Source organism: Pan paniscus, chromosome 4 (assembly GCF_029289425.2).
Source record: "Pan paniscus chromosome 4, NHGRI_mPanPan1-v2.0_pri, whole genome shotgun sequence".
NCBI classification, from domain to species: domain Eukaryota; kingdom Metazoa; phylum Chordata; class Mammalia; order Primates; family Hominidae; genus Pan; species Pan paniscus.
The window spans coordinates 169,960,982-169,976,459 of NC_073253.2; the positions used below are offsets into that span (position 1 = coordinate 169,960,982).

The 15,478-nt window shown below is 45.2% G+C and overlaps 1 long non-coding RNA gene across 2 annotated transcripts in view; it reads right to left on the reverse strand.

Annotated features, from left to right (window-relative positions):
* The window catches only part of LOC103785313 (uncharacterized), a 487,514-nt gene that overhangs the window by 95,047 nt on the left and 376,989 nt on the right, over positions 1-15,478 (reverse strand). For both annotated transcript variants that reach the window (XR_008625483.1, XR_010112248.1), the window contains exon 4: positions 6,966-7,047. This is a non-coding gene — a long non-coding RNA (uncharacterized LOC103785313). The remainder of the gene's footprint in view (positions 1-6,965; positions 7,048-15,478) is intronic.

Consider the following 15,478-nt stretch of genomic DNA (forward strand, 5'->3'; position numbering starts at 1 on the left):
AATCAGAACAAAATTCACACGTATCTTTCTGATAGCTTCCTTGCACCATGTTCCTATGGGTTCCAGTGTGTTCCTATGCATTCTAAATGTGGAACATTACACAAGAGTTTTAGTATATTTTCATAGTTTACATTTAACAAATTGAAATTTTTAATACACATACATACTGAGGCTCTATGTGTAAACTCCTCATGTGGTAATTGCAAAAGTCTAAATTTGAGATCTCAACTTGGGCCAAATAGCCCATCTGCCTTTCTCACTGGTGGGCTCTGAATATTGGGGACGCATGTATGCTTTCATCCAAATACATTATTTCATTGCAAAAAAAAAAAAGGAAAGGAGATAAAAGACATGAGGGAAGAAAGGAAGAGGAAAAGAAAGAAGAGAAGAGGAAGAAACCAAGGAAGAAAGGAAGACAAGCTTAAAAAATCCCTTGTCTAGATTGCTTTTTGATAATTTGAAATTCTCAAACTCATGGTTTCTTTGGAAAGGAAACAGGCAGGATTTGGTTTGGTTTTGCCAGTATCACTCTTAACAAGAGGCAGCTCTTTGAAAAATCAAACTGTCATTAATTTCTTGAATCTTGCTCTAAAACTCTATTTTTCAAGCATTAGTCATTTAATCATTTTAGCTTCTCTGCAGAAGAACCCTGAAATCTCTGTGTCTTGGCACAATCAAAGTTTATTCTTCAATCACATAAAACTTAGTTGTTGTTGGGGTAGAAAGGGAGGGTATCTGGTCACATGCTCACTCAGACTCAGGCAAACAAATGTGCTGCTATTTTCCAAAGGGTCCCCAGGGCTGCTCTGGGTGTAGCCATTTGATGAGATGCTGGGGGTCAAATGGGGGTATTCATGAGTCCCATGGACCAAATGTTGGTGTCCCCCATAATTCGTATGTTGGAACCCAATACCCAATGGGACAGTATTCAGAGTTGGTGTCTTTGGGAAGCAGTTAAGCCATGGGGGCTCCACCCTCATGAATGGGATTAGTGCCTATATAAGCCAAGCAACCTTGCCACTTCCGCCATGTGAGGATGCAGCAACAAGGTGCCAGCTATGAAGCCCTCGCCAGACACTAAATCTGCCAGTGCCTTGATCTTGGGCTGCCCAGCCTCCAGAACTGTGACAATACATTTCTGCATTTATAAATTACCTAGTCTCTAGTATTTTGTTACAGCAGCTTGAAGGAACTAAAAGAATGGGCCAGGTTAGGAAGCGATGTATGTCACCTGTGTCCTTATTCTATGCTCATAGCTCCTTCTGTCTGCAAAGAGGTGGGGAAATGTAGTCCCTGCCTGGGAAGTCGCCTCCCAGCAACAATTCTATATTAGAAGAAGAGAGAACAAATTGTTGGTCAGCTAGCCATCTCCATCATATCACTTCTCAGTTCTTACCATGTCTGGGAACCATCTGGACCATTATGTACTTAAAATATTTCTTTAAATTGGCTCATGTTTTTTGTTTTTTGTTTTTTTTCTTTAAAAATGTATTTTAAGGGCCAGGCCCAGTGGCTCATGCCTGTAATCCCAGCACTTTGGGAGGCCAAGATGGGTGGATCACCTGAGGCCAAGAGTTCAAGACCAGCCTGGCCAACATGGCTAAACCCCATCTCTACTAAAAATACCAAAATTAGCTAGGTGTAGTGGCGGGCACCTGTAATCCCAGGTACTCGGGAGACTGAGGCAGGAGTATCACTTGAACCCGGGAAGCAGAGGTTGCAGTGAGGCAAGATCACACCACTGCACTCCACCCTAGGCAACGAGAGTGAAACTCCATCTCAGAAAAAATGTATTTTAAAATATTTATTTACTACTCTAAATAGAAAGCTGTCTCACCGGCCACAAATTAAAAGTAGCAGGGAAAAACAACAGTATAAAAACAAAGCAAGATGATTAAATTCAAGGCGGACACTGTTAACCAAAACAAGTGCTGAGCTTGAGGCCTGCTCTGTGTTAAAAATGGAGGCAAGGCATGGGGCCAAACTGGCTTCTAACCCTGATGGCATCATCATGACCAGGAGAAGGGCAAATGTCAAAATTTCCCTCCTGAACCAAGTCAGTGTCCCTAAAAAGACTACCTCTGTCCACTGTCATCGTGTGCCACTTGCTCCCCCCACACTTTTGGAAGCTTCTCTGCAGGAAGAAGAGGGGATACTCCTTGTAAGAGCAAAACAGCAGTGGCTTTGGGTTCTAATGTGTACCTTTTTTATATCAATGCTTGTAAATTACTTTCTCTCTCTCTCTCTCTCAGTCTCAGCAAGGAGGGAATAGTAAGTTACTGAAGGAAGCAAACATTGGCATAGTGCTTTGCAAACCACTTGGTTAGGAGCGTATTGTTAGCTAAAAGTATTTGCATAAAATGCCCCAAGACTATACTTCAAACCCAAGACTCTAAAGAATTGTTCATTACAAGTGCTAGGGACTGAATGTCTGTGTCCCTCAAAATCTATATGTTGAAACCTAACCCCCAATGTGATGGGATAGGAGGTGGGGCCTTTGGGAGGTGATCAGGTCATGAGGGAGGGGCCCTCATGACTGGGATTACAATCCTTATCAAAGAGGCCCCAGAGAGCTTCAGTTTCTTCCACCATGTGAGGAAACAGTGACAAGACACTATGAAGCAGAAAGCAGGCCTTCACCAGACACTGAATCTGCCTGCACTTTGATTTTGGAATTCCCAGCCACTAGGACTGGGAGAAATAAATTTCTGTTGTTTGAAAGTACCAAGTTTATGGTATTTTGGTATCACAGCCCAAATGGACTAAAAAAATGAGGGAGGCCAGAGCAAGGAAACTTATATTAACTAGGAAGACTTCACAGCAAGGTCCTCAAGAATAGCTAGGTATTCCCCAGGGGAGGGAATCCCAGGCAAGGTGGCAGTCATGCAGAGACCCAGAGCTGGAAGAAGGGTGGAGAGGTTGAAGCGTGGAGCTAGGGCAAGATGGGAAGAGAGATGAAGTCAAACAAATGAACCGGACTCAGATCCCGCAGAGCCTTCAACGCTGATCCAAGCAGCTTGGACTCTATGCACAGGCAATGGGAGATGCAGAAGCATGACAAGATGAGATCTACATTTTGGACAGATTTGGTCACTTTGACAAAAGTCTGGAAGAGGGGATGCAAAGGTGACATGGCACTATAGGGAGGACCAGCTGAGGATGGATAAGCCTGGAGAACCAGGCAAAGTGCCATGTGGCAGACTGAGAAGCAGTCAGGCCTGGGAGGATGGGGGGTCAGGAAGTGTAGCAGCCACTTCTCAGTGGCCTGAGACTGCCAATGGCAGTGGGGTTGGAAACTGGAGGATACTCTGGGTGTATTGGACAGGACTTGGGGAACTTGGGTGAATCTTGCACCCTTGACCTTGACAACATCAGAGTTAATTCATCTCCAAAATATTTATCGGCACTAGGAGGATGGCCCTGGGAATAGGGCTGAGAGGCAAGTGGGGCACCTGAGACACAAAATTTTGGGAGGTACTCCCTCTCTGGGCTGTGTGATAGAGAATCTGTGGTTGAAAGTGAGTGCCTCCTTAAATGTTGTGCTCAAAGCACCTTGCTTGCTTCATTCTAACAAAGCAACAGGCTACTCTCATAGAGTTTATGATCGAATGGAATTTACAGACGACATGCAAATAACTCATGAAAGTGATTTTACATCATGGTAAGAAACACGAGGAAGATACCAAGGTGTGGCAAATGTTTGTGGGGCAGTGGCCAGGTGGGGCAGGCCCCAGACCTTGCTAGGGGCCTGGGATGCATCCTCATCGCGATGGGAGCTGCCAGAGGCAGGGACCCTGAAACTGTCCTCACAGGGCTCACAAGAATTATATGCCAGACTCTGGTCAGAAATATGTTTATAATTAAGTGTTAATCAGGCTGCCGTTTGGCCTACTTCCTTGTAACCAAAAGTCACACAGCACCAGGTACTGACCATTTGCACCCCCATTGTTCCTGTACATAGGATTTCTGATGTTAGAATCATAAGGCTTTTTCTTTAAGAATTGCTTATGATGCTCTTCAGACTCTGAATTCCAGTGGAAGAGCTAATGCCAACCAATTTAAAGACCCCTGCAGAGGAACGCAATCGGTGTGAGAATGCAGTTTCTTTAGCTCCCTGTTGCATGAATTCACCTGGCACTCTTCAACTAATCAAAGGTCCCCACACCTCAGCCCACTCCAAACCCCTTAAAATTCCTACCCCCAAACCCCTCGGGAGAGAGATTTGAGGTTTCCTCCTATCTCCTTGTTTGGCTGCTCTATGATTTTTAAACTCTTTCTCTGATGCAACCTCTGTGTCTCATTATATTGACTTGCTGTGCATTGGGCAAAAACCCATTATGGTTACAATACAACACAATTTGGTCCCCATATCTGTACAGCACTTGGCTACATGAGGAGAATGGACTGAAGGGGGCAAATTGGGAAGCCCAGAGGCCACAAGGAGGCCATGGCCATCGTCCATGCAAGAGAGGGTGATGGCTTGGACTGGGTGGGGGCCATGGGAATGGGAGGAAGAGGATAGATTTGGAGACCGTTTCTGAGACAGAGCAGCTGGGACTTGCTATTGAAGTGGAGACACGGAGAAAAAAGGGACAAGAGAAGGACAAGAGAGAATGCAAAGGCACCTGAAAGAATAATTTTCAGTGTCTCCAACTCAGAACTCGCACTTAACAACATACATTTCTAATGTTTTCTGGTTCTGTCCTTGTTTGCCATCTGCCTTCTGGTTGATGAAGCTGGTGTGAGGTCTTCAATTGCTGTCCACAGTGGTTTCTCCTGTCAGAGCCATCTTGGGTCAGGATGGCCAGGGGAGTCAAGGATGAGGAGATGCAGAGCATTCCTGAAGCTTCATGGGGATGAGAACATCTTTTTAAGGCCTTCATTAATGAGAAATGTCCTCCCGTGGCGTGGGGGGAGAGAGCTTTGTGTTTGTGTGAAAGCCCATTAAACTTCATTATTTAGTTGAGAATATCCCGCTGGCAGCTGGTGAGGGGAAGAGAATCCATTTTCCCTGAGGGCTGGGGCCCTCCGAAGGTTGAAAGAAAAAAGTCCAAGTAAAAGAAAGGAAATAATCTCCTTCAAACAGTAGGTAGACCCGGCAGGAAATGTTAGCCCTGAGTGGAAGAGCTAGAGATTCTAGTAAGAAGGGGGCATTGTGTAGCTTTAAGAGACACAGCTTCAAACAAGCTTCCACCCTTGCTTCCTCACTTGAGGGCAGCTCCTTGCATCCGTGGGTCTGGCTTTTCTGCGGCAGCCTGGCCAAGGATTCTTGGGACTGGGGCTGGGTGGGGGTGGGAGCCTTGCCTCCCCGACCTCTGCCAGGATAAGTAAACAAGCAGGCAAGGACAAAGGCCAAGGGCATTAAATCCCAATTATTCACTAGCCCTAAATACTTCCTGTGAGAACAATTTGTCATTGACATACTTAATTAGACTCTTGACCAATATTTTCCAGATGTGGGGATTTTTGCTAAAAAAAAAAACAAAAAAAAAAACCCAAGCACAGATGTTTTCCATATTTAATAAGACAGCTGAGGCAAACCCTTGGGGAAGAAAAAGAATAGAAGAGCTACAGGTTCTGTAATCATAGCTTAGTGGATCAGGAAAGAGGATCCATTGGCCTTGGGGTCTTTCAAAACAAATAGATGTTGGCAAAGACAGAGGTCACCAGGGGCTGTCTGCTGTGGCCACGGCCCTGGGCTTCCACATCCTCTGAACTTGGAGCAGCCCTAACACTGGAAAACTCTGGGTCCATTTTACATATGTGGGCAACTGAGGAGGAAAACTCTGAGAGACCGTGAGTTTGAGAGTCAGAATTTGAACCCAAGTCCCTAAGTCCTTGAGTGAAAGAAGCAAGTCAGTCATGTTGAGCAGGATACCCTGGAAGGTCCTCATCTTTGGAAAATAGGGCTTCAACAGTTACGGAGTGCTTCTGCACCGCTAATCCAGGGCCAGTCCTGGGATGAGGCAAGCAAGAGACCCCTGAAAGCAACACTTAAGGGGGTGCTTGGTTTCAGGTGCCCAACCCGTACTTGTGTGTCTCTGAGAGCCAGCACTTCCTTAAATTTTGCATCCTGGGTTCCTCATTTGTCTCATCCTAGTCCTGTCCCTGAATTTCCATCATTGGCACAATCTTGTCTTCCTTGACTTCTCACTTAGATTTATCCAGTTGCCTCCTAACTGGTTTCCCTGCCCTGTCTTTCCTCCTCATCTATCTACCCTCCACTGTGACAGAGAGATCTTCCCACAGCCCGAACTCCATCCCTGCACTCTCATGTACGAAACCCTCCCAGAATTCCCTATGGCCCTTGGGACTAGGTCACGCTTCTCAGCTGGACATTCAAGGCCTTCCATCCTCAGCCGTGCTGGGCTACCCGTCAGCCTCCTGCCTTCTCTGCCTCTACCCCACAGTCTTACTCACACCCTGCAACTAGCCACAGGACTGTTTGTGCTTTCCCTGGTACATTTGGCTGCTATCCTGGCCTCTGTCTCTGTAACCCAGGTGATCCCTTGGCTGAGAACTCCCTGCCTCCTCTCTTCCCACTCTGCCCCCACTGCAGCTTCTTAACCAGGAGAACCTCTCTCTCTTCAAGACACAGCCTGTTCTGGCCAGCCCTGCTCCCTGTAGACTGTCTCCTCTTGCTTTATGTCTACACTGTGCTCCACGCATGGGCCTCTTGTGGCAGCCAGAATGCCTGACTTGTTCACCAGGCTGTCGCCATGGGGCAGTCCATCCCATGAGGCGAGGACTGCCACAACCCCCTTCTTATTCCTCCCCGCCCCTCTGTGGAACAGACTGAGCCAGGCAGTGGCCACTCATTTGCTGACTGAATTAATGAGGCAGTTGGGGTGGACACTCACCACTCTATAGATGAGGAAATAGGCCGGTCTAGCGGAGATCGCAAACTCAGATGCCCCCTGGAACAGGGGGGAGCTGTACCTGAGCGAGGCACCGGGATTGCTTACCACGCATGGAGGCTGCCAGTCCTCCGCTGGGGTCCACGGTTGTCCTGTGCAAAGTGTCACTTGTTGTGGCTGGATCCATCATCTGGGTGAGTTATAAAAGGCAAGACAGGAAGATTATATTTGACAACTAGTTGAAATGATTTAAAACACTCTGCATGCAGCCCAAAGCAAATCCACCCGTGTGCGAGTCAGTTTCCACCTGGGGGCTGCTGGTGTGCGACCTCTGAGAGGTTGGGTGATTGTATTGTGCACCCCAAAGTCAGGCCTTCCTCTGACTTTCTGCCCAGCACTCTCTGCACCTTCCTGTCATCACAGCTCCCATGGCAGGAACAAAGAGGTGGCATTTGAGCAAGGGGCAACAGTCAGGGACCTGCATCCCTCCAGCCTTCCCAGGTGCTCATGCCTCTTCCCCTCCCTTGGTCATGGGGCTGCTGCCTCCTTTACATTGTGACTCGCGTGGCATTTGGAGATTCAACTTGACGAACCTCAGAAGGGAACTGGGATGCAAAGAGAAGAAGGTAATCATGGGGTCACATTTTCTTGTGCTTGTGAAATGACCTGCTGTGGCCTAGGATAGTTCCTATCTGTTTTATACCTTCTATTCCTTTAAAATTCTCGAATTGTCAAAATCCTACCTTGGACATGTGGCTAAAACGGATAACCTTGCCCAACAGAGAAAGCTGGTGAACAATCACTTGTCCTCTTTTTTTTTTGGCAGAACTCCACCAGAAAGAGAAAGAGAAAGAGAGAGAGGGAGAGAGAGTGTGTGTGTGTTTAAAGAACAATCTTCATTTGATTATTTGATTTGTTGAAAAGAACAAGGAAGCACCAGGCCTGGGATCAGGAAACCTGGGTTCTAATCACAACAGGAGTCCCTTCCATGCTCTGAGATCTTGAACAAGTCTCCTCGTTAGTAAAATGAGTGTGGGATAGAGTTTTACAGGTGATTCTGAGGGTAGCAGAGTCCTGTGTGGAAAAGCACATAATACACAGGCTGCGATATGGAGTAGGTGCTCAGTTAAGGACTTGTTGAATATGAATTAAGGAAGAGCAAAACTGGAAGGAATACTAGATATCGACTACAACAGTGGTCAATAATCTATAACCGGTGGGCTAAATCTGGCTTCATACTTGTTTTTGTAAATGACGTTTTATTTTACAACCTCATTTACATATTATCTGTGGCTACGCTTGTGCCACCACAGCAGAGTGGAGTAGTTGTGACAAAGACTGCATGGCCTGCAAAGGCTGAAATATTTACTGTACAGAAAAAAGTTCACCAACCTCTGATCTAAATTCCATTCAGAGTGTGTCCATGGAGCAGCAGTGTCAGCCTCATCAGAGAGCTCATTAGATATGCAGAACCTCAGGCCCCCATCCAGACCCACAAAATCAAAATCTGTATTTTAATTAGATCACCATCTGAGTCATATGCACGTCAAAGTCTGAGAAGCACAGTTCTGGGTCTAGAGATGCATTCATTTTCTACATACTGTTGCCCAGCAAGATGAAGTGATTTGCCCAGGACAGAACCAAGACTAAGAACTGGTCTTCTAATTTTCATCTTTTTCCTACATCTGCTGTGCCAAGTCTTGTCTCTTCTTTTCCTCTCCTGAGCCTCCTGTTCTCCGTCTCCTTCTCGACCATCTGTGTGGTACCCAATGTGTAAAGCATGCTTGGTCAGCATCCATTTTTGTACTTGCTGATGAGAGCAGCTCACGTTCTTTGAGAGGAGACCATGTGCTTTCAGCTGCACTACAGTTTTCCCAGATAAGGAGATTGAGGCACATAGAAGTTGTGGCACTTACTCAAGGTCACGGGGTTGGGATTTGAGCACAGCTGTCTGACCCAGGAGCCTGGAGGCCCCGTCTACAAGCTTGTTCTCCCTCTAGCATGGTGAGCCCCCAGCTTATCCCTGCACTTCCACATGGTGAAAACACTTTAGGAACTAACTTGGTTACCCCATTCTTTCATCTCCCCCTAATCCAGGGGTTTTCAAGCCAGATTTTTATAAAAGGAGGGAACTTCTTTCTTGAAGAAATGGTCGAGACCAGATGAGAATGGAACATCTTGCTGAGCCAGAGGAAAAGGAGGTCCTATCAGGTAAGTAGGATCACGTCAGAAGGACATGGCAGCTGGTTTGAAGGAGCTCCCACTTGATTTGATTAACAAGGTGAATAATGAAGGTAACATATTTTAACATATTAATTTAAAAATATCCATGGCTCCATAGCAGCATCTATATAATCTCCAAAGAGACCATCTGAGCAACCTGTAGATCAAGTAAAGCGATATTTATAAGATCCACTGCAGTAAAGGACACCACCTTGATAGCGTCTCAGAAGGGGAAATACAGGGAAGAATATTTGCAGTTTTAGGGCCTGGGATAGGTGATTTTGAGGTTGCATGTAGGGTGATCAGCTGTCTCAATTTGCCAAGGGCGTTGATGGTTTTAGCCTTTAAAGTCCTGCATCCTCGGAAAGCCCTCAGATTACTGTCTTTGTTTTTTTGTTTGTTTGTTTGTTTTGTTTTGTTTTTTGTTTTTTTTTGTTTTTGTTTTTTGTTTTTTTTTCACACAGAGTTTTGCTCTTGTCATCCAGGCTGAAGTGCAATGGCATGATTTCAGCTCACTGCAAACTCTGCCTCCCAGGTTCAAGCAATTCTCCTGCCTCAGCCTCCCGAGTAGCTAGAATTACAGGCATGTGCCACCACGCCCAGCTAATTTTGTATTTTTAGTAGAAATGAGGTTTCACCAGGTTGGCTAGGCTGGTCTTGAACTCCTGATCTCAGGCAATCTGCCCACCTCGGCCTCCCAAAGTGCTGGGATTACAGACATGACCCACTGGGCCTGGCCCTCAGATTACTTATTAATTGCAAAGGAGAAAAATGTGTCTTTATAATAGAGAGAGATGAAGTAACAATTAGAACCAAGTGGTCAAGTCTTAGCACTGCCCATAATGAGCTGGCATTGTTTGCCTCCTGATAGGACACAGTGGGAGGTGTACAAGCCACCTGTGCAGTGGTCTCATTGGAAATGTTTGGCCTGAATGTTTGAATGGAATAATGGGGAGATAGTCAGATGAATGCAGAAAGTAGATCTGGTCTGGAATCATTACAATATTTAATGAGGGGGGATAAAAAAATAAAAAAGTTAAATGTAATCTATGTACCTTTACTGAATTCTGGAGAAAGGAGGAAGAAACAAAAAGAAGGAAGGAAAGATGGAAGGAAGGAAGAAGACGGTTTTAGAGAACATTTGGGGACAATCAAAATATACTGAACATTGCATGTTTGATGCTGTTATTGAATTAATTCTGCTTTTCTGATGTGAGGTTTTTTCCTGCTAGTGCCTTGATCTTGGACTTCCCAGTCCCCAGAATGGTAAGAAATAAATGTCTGTTGTTTAAGTCACCCAGTCTATAACATTTTGTTACAGCAACCTGAACAGGCTAAGATAACCCTCAAATTTACAGCCCATTCTCTAAAAACTGACTGTTGCTCTGGCAAATGGCTCACTTGAGTTAGGATTTTTAATTTATTTGGGCAAAAGTATATCAATATCATTTAGAAAACACAATAGATGTCCGTCATACTGCTCCAGAATGAAACGCCATTACAGTGAGTTGCAGAAAAGCCACACTTGTGAGAACAGGGCAGTCAATCAGTGCACCCTCTTTGCTTTTTGAATGAGAGCACTGAAGGTCAGAGAGGTTGACGGTTTTGACTCAGGTCACACAGCTAAGTGCAAACAGAACTGGGGCTGGAATCAAAAACTGCATTCTGGTGCCAAGCTTCTCACCCTTCATGTACTGACTTTTGCTTTTTAACCCTGTCCGTTTCTCTGCTAGACTCATCAGAAAAGCAAAGTAGCATAAGATACCTATAAATCAGAGAGACAAGGCATGTGTCCCCGAAGTTAAATAATCACAACAGGGAAGCAGACTACAGGTAGTAGCTGCTGTGGCATTCCCACAATTCCTCTCCATCAAATCCTCCGTGTCCATGCTGCAGCTGCTGGGCTGCAGAGGCTCAGAGCTCACCTGTCACCGGAAATGGTCCCTGAGTGAGGAGCATTGCCCTTTTTAGGGAAGCGCATGGCCCATGACTGGCTGATGTGTGACAACAGAAGCTGGCCCCACTTGCTTCAGTTTAGCATGACCCTGCAGGGTCAGAGCAGGCCCTGATCTCTCCAAGAAGAGATCAACATTGGACTCAGTTGCAACCACATTGTAGCTCAGCTTCTCCCTGGTACAAAGCCACTTGCGAATCTTCCTTCTTCTCCTGACCCCACGGGGCTTCCCTGGGTTTTGGGGTGCCCTGCTAGAGATACTCTCTCTCCCTTTCTCTCTCTCTCTGTCTCTCTCTCTCTCTCTCTCTCTCTATATATATATATGTATATATACACACATATTTACATATACACACACACACAAAACTGCAAATATTCATGTTCTAAAAGTATAAATGATGGAACACAATACAGTGTTGTTGTTTTTTAATAAACAACGTACTTTGGAGATCATTCCATTTCATACATATAGATCTACCTCAATTCAAAAAATATAAGGTTATATAGTATTCCAAAGTGTGGATGAATTGATTTTATACAACCAGCTCCTACTGTCCAACAATTAGCTTCAGACTTCTAATATTTCAATTAGGGCTACAATAAATATTTGCATACCTGTGTGATTGTTTCCATGTGTGAGAATACATCTAAAATAAATTCCTAAAAGTAGAATAGCTAGAGTCAAAATGTATGTGCATTTCAATTTTGTTACAGTTTGGAAATTTGCTGTCAAAGAAATGATACTAATTTGTACTCTCATGAAACAAAGTGTCTGTTTCCCCATAGAATATACACCAGATGAACATGTCTGCCATCTCCCCAGAGAGGACAAATAGTTGCTTGGTTTGCTGTCAAAATGCAACGCAAAGGGTGAAGCCACACACCTCCTCATTCAACAGCATGCAAGGTGATGGAGAAAACCTGCAACTGGGACTCCACAGTCTTCGCTTCCTTGAAAAGCCTACATCTCCTTGGGTGTTACTGCTCATCCTGTCAAAACCAAAACTTTGCTCTCCTCTGACGGAGCTGAGTTTCCATACAGACAGAGCAATCAGGTCCCCATGGAAACCCCAGGCTTGCTGACGCCCAGAGGAAAACGCTATTACTCACAGTGCTGGAGGCAGATTAATGTAGAATAACCATAATGAAAGGCGTTATCCTCAAAATTGTAGGGCCTTGGGGTTTAAATTCATTTTTTTTCCTGCTTAAACTCCCATAATTTGCACATTTGCATCTTTTGAATGGTGCCTTCACTGGAGATGCTGATCACCACAGCATAAAAGAATCTTGTTGCCCTTTCTGGCATCAGATAGGTGTGCACTGCAGAGACGGTCACCACCCCTAAACGTAAAGTCTGGATGAATATTTATCTCTTATTCTCATGAGAGCCAAGTGGTGCCTTCTCACTCAACACTTGGTCAATTATGTGGCAATCAAACAAAACCATCTTTAAAAGCACTGATTCCTAGCCCCAGTCTCATTTGGTCCCATTCAACACCAAACACCTGTGACAAGCATCATCGTTACCTCATCAGAAACATTGAGAGGACTCTGAATCGTCAACCCTTCATAAATGTTAGAAAAACTTTTAGCCTAACAGAATGATTCTAGACATGGATATTTAATCATAGCAATCCTTACCATACAGATATTTTATTTATAAAGAAAAAGATATCTGAAATTCTCAATTATTGCTTTTTCTCCAAATATAAAATCTCCCAGGAATTTATGGATATTAAAAAATATTTAGACCGGGTGCGGTGGCTCACGCCTGTAATCCCAGCACTTTGGGAGGCCGAGGCGGGTGGATCATGAGGTCAGGAGTTCAAGACCACCCGGGCCAAGATGGTGAAACCCCATCTCTACTAAAAATACAAAAATTAGTTGGGAATGGTGGCGGGTGCCTGTAATCCCAGCTACTCAAGAGGCTGAGGCAGAGAATTGCTTGAAGCCGGGAGGTGGAGGTTGCAGTGAGCCGAGATCGTGCCACTGTACTCCAGCCTGGGCGACAGAGCAAGGCTCCATCTCTCTCTCACTCTCTCTCTCTCTCTCTATATATATAGATATATATATAGAGAGAGAGAGTCAGAGCAAGTTAAATATATATATATATAGAGAGAGAGAGAGAGGGAGAGATATTTAACTTGCTCTGACTAAGGCTGTGTTTTAACAAATACCCTCAATAGCCTGTCTTGGGATTTCCTATTGGTATGTGCTTATCTTCTTTTTTAACTCAATTTTGCAGAAGAAAATATGCGCTTACTTTCAAAATGTATATATGGTCATATCTTTCATGAGAATGGTGGCTCTGGACAAGGCTGATGGTCAGATGGGATAGAGAGGCAGTGTAATATGTAATATGGTCCAGCAAGCATGCTCAAATCCCATTAGCTTTATGACTTTGCATGACCTGCCTAACCTTAGCTTCCTAATCCCTCTGCATTCTCTAAACCGAAACAATTCTATAGCAGTAGACTCCAGAAAGGTTGCTTGCACTGCAAATGCTTGCATTGCAAACATACTAGCTTAAAACAATCACCTTATAGAATATCTGTGCTTTTGTAGATCGGGAATTTGGGAACAGTTCAGCTGGGTGGATCTGGCTTGGAGCCTCACATGAGGTTGCTCTCATATGATGACTAGAGCCGTGGTCATCTCAGATGCGTTTTCTCTCACACTTCTGAAGCCTGGGCTGGGAAGACTCAGCAGCTGGGGGCTGGGAGAGCTGGGGATCCTCAACCTCTCTGTCTCCCTGGGTTCTTTCCAAGTGGTCTCACCAGCACGATGGCTTCAGAGTAGCTGCACTCTTCATACAGTGGCTCCTGGCTCCAGGGCAACATGTCTAGAAAGACCAGGAGCTGAGTGGAAGCCATACTCTTTTCCATGACCCAGCCTCGAGCACAGGCCATGTCACATCTGCCTCTGCCACTCATTAGAATTGAGTCCCTAAGGATGGCTTATATAAAACGAGAAAAGAATTAGTCTCTTTCTTTGATGGGAGGAATATTAAAGAATTTGTGGGCATATTTTAATACCACCACTCTATAGAACACTCTATAGAACACTCTATAATAACACCACTCTATAGAACACCACTCTATAGAACCACCACTCTGCAGCCCTTGAAATGAAGAAGAGTATTTGGGCTGTGACAAAGAGAGGAAACTGGGAGGGTCCTAAATGTGTTTTTGTGTACCCACGAGTGTGGTGAGTGTGAGGAGGAGAGATAGGGGCTATGGCAGAGTCTCTAGCATCCCAAAGGACAGTGGAGGGGGATGGCAGTGGGGCCTGTGCCGCCTGAATCCCAGCGGGGCCTCAGAGGACTCAGAGGGTTTCACCATGAGCAATGAGCAGGACTGGACATTGCAGTGGCTCCACCTTCATGACCTAATTACCTCTCAAAGGCCACACCTTCTAACACATTACATTGCGGGTTAGGATTCAACATATGAATTTGAGGAGAGGGGTGGTGGTGACACATTGAGTCCACAGTGGGGTCCACTAAGCACACTGCAAATTTCGTATTGTAGCTCACAGGGCCAGGAGTGACTCTAAAGTTTGCTTGGTGGGTCAACTGAAATATGGACCCAGAGGTATGTTAGACTAAATAAAAGTGAAAGTGGCGGAATTCCTTTGCCGTACTGTGGAGGAAGGCGCCCAAAACTTAGGGAGATTGGAATGCTGCAGTAAATTCATCATTTCTGACCTGTTCACATTCCCTGGGAGGGCCCAGAGGACATGCTCCTCATCATGGTTGTGAGAAATAAACTAGTGAGGAAAATCGGGCAACCTTGAAGCTTTCCATGGTGGCTGTCAGAAATTAGCTTGCGAACTTCTGCCACTGAACTGAGACTCTAACACAGTGGCGATAATGGGATTTAAGGCGGGAAGGCCCAAGAGGTGGCATTTAATCACAAGACAAGGTGGACATGGTTAGGGTAATGGACAGAGGAGCCAAGTCAGTCATCAGAGCAACCTGAGTTACAGAGATTTTTGGCATCTGTTGGTTGGTTGTGGCGTCCCTAAAACTGAAAGAGATGGTCAACATACTGAAGTCTTACTTGATCTGTATAAACAGACAAGCTCTAGATCTAATGATCAGAGTTCTGGCTTGAAGGATCAAAGCAGAGAATTACGACCCCTCAATTAATTCTCAGACTTGAGTTAATTTACAGACCCCACACCCCTTGAATGAAGAGGAGGCTGGATCCCCTTGAAGAATGGCCCTGCTATATTGCTGAGAATGTATACTGTTAATCTTCCTCCCCAGTCTTCCGCAATGGAATCTGTGGCTATTTACACTGGGGAAGGGAAAATAACAAGACTCAACCAGGATCACTGGACAATGGCTGTGAATTGACACTAATGCCTAATGATCCAAAACATTACTGTGGCCCACTGGGTCGGGTAGGGGCTTATGGAGGTCAGGTGATCCACGGAGTTT